Source organism: Lygodium microphyllum, chromosome 23 (assembly GCF_053477565.2).
Source record: "Lygodium microphyllum isolate KBCC chromosome 23, Lygodium_microphyllum_v1.1.10, whole genome shotgun sequence".
Lineage (NCBI taxonomy): Eukaryota > Viridiplantae > Streptophyta > Polypodiopsida > Schizaeales > Lygodiaceae > Lygodium > Lygodium microphyllum.
Genome location: NC_141157.1, coordinates 18,991,160 through 18,992,770, shown reverse-complemented (window position 1 = coordinate 18,992,770; position 1,611 = coordinate 18,991,160). Strand labels below are relative to the sequence as shown.

Here is a 1,611-nt window from a genome sequence, read left to right as displayed (position 1 = left end):
GAAGAACAAAGCTTCACCCATTCAGTTTCTCACACACACACACACACACACACACACTCTCTCTCTCTCTCTCTCACACACACACACACAACACTTTCACTCTCACTCTCCCAATTGAAAGCAAGAGTTCAAAATTTGTACGCAGATGAAAAGTCTATTCTATTCTTTCTCATCCTTTAAATTAAAAAATATTAAGGGTTTCCCCATCCCCCTTAGGCATCCTACCCATTTTGTGGTTCTTTTTAGTTGGTCATGGACCTTTTTACATGCAAGTAAGCTTTACCAGGGGCGCTAGCTTGGCGTGACCGGTTAAGCACCATCCCGAACGTTCGAGGTAAGTGAGGTAACCTTGGTACCCCTGTAATACCAATGAAATGCGAGAAGGGGGAATTTGTAAGAAAAAAGGGAGTTTGGAAAGGAGGAGACTTTTGGTGAATATCAAATTCGAGGAGAGCTCTGCTGCGTTTACGTTGGCGTTTTCGTCCCTTAGGTATAGCCTGCAGCGTGTGGTCGTGAATGGGGTGCTTGCTGGGAGGGAGGCAGCGGGGGGTACCTACTACTTAAGGCGAAGCCTGGCGGGGAGAGCAGCATACTTACCTGGGCGGGGTCTATCGGTGATCAGGAAGGCCGATGGCCTAGGGTCGGCCTCTCCATTGCACTGCGGACGGGCCGCACCCTAGCATCTCCCCTGAGTGGGAGAGTGCACGTCATAATTTGTGGCAGCGGGGGCTCGCGTTCGCGCGGCCCCTATTCAGAGCGAAGACCTAACCTGCAGACCCATTCCCGCTGCAAGCGTCGCGCTCGGATCGCCTTCCAATCTTCGTCGTCGGTGCAATGCTGAGAGAGAAAAGGTCCCATGCTCGCTCTGGCAGCGCATGGCAAGGCTCGTTCCGTCGGGGGAGAGCGGGATCTCCAACGACCCCTTCTGTCCTTCAACTGCTCCGGTGCCGGTTTAAGCGGACGCATTGGCCTGATAGGCGGCAGGCCCCGCGCTGGACGCCGCAGCACAGATCCGCTCCGTAGCTTTGATCCTGCTGGCCCGGCCTGCCGCAGGGGGCTTGCACGGACCGGACCGCAATCGGAATCTCGACGACTATCGGACTCACGTGGGTGTTCGCGGACACGCTTGGATGGGGGCGGGAGGCCGGCGTCTATTTTGGCGCGATCAAAGCTCGAAATTGTTGCTTGCTGCTGGTGGCTCCGGCGCCATGGATTCTGATGGAGAGGTCAGTCAGCACTGATCTTTCGGTCTCTATCCTTCCTTCTAGGCTTGTGCTGCCAGGTCCTGCTCCGACCACACACACACACACGGCACTTGCTTGGTTTGTGCCAAGGGAGGATGAGATGACCTCATGGTCTCCCTCGATGATTACATACCATGTGGTGGAAACAGGCAGGCCTCTCCTGCCCAGCTCCCGAGTTTCTCCCTCGATACGTCGAGGGTGCACCGTGACAAGGGTTCTAAGCAACAAGGAAAAAAATGTGTGAAGGCTCCAGACGTAACAAAGTGGAAGAGGCACCAATCGCATAGCATGCAAACTGGTTCACACAGACAGTGCACGCAAGGCATGTATGTGCAACGACAGCAATTTCAGGGGCATTTGAAGTCGG

At 54.6% G+C, this 1,611-nt stretch overlaps 1 non-coding gene across 1 annotated transcript; it reads left to right on the top strand.

Annotated features, from left to right (window-relative positions):
* Window positions 1-589: 589 nt before the first annotated feature.
* LOC148015937 (U1 spliceosomal RNA) lies at window positions 590-751 on the top strand. Its single transcript, XR_015688246.1, has one exon. It is a non-coding gene; the product is annotated as a U1 spliceosomal RNA (small nuclear RNA).
* Window positions 752-1,611: the final 860 nt, after the last annotated feature.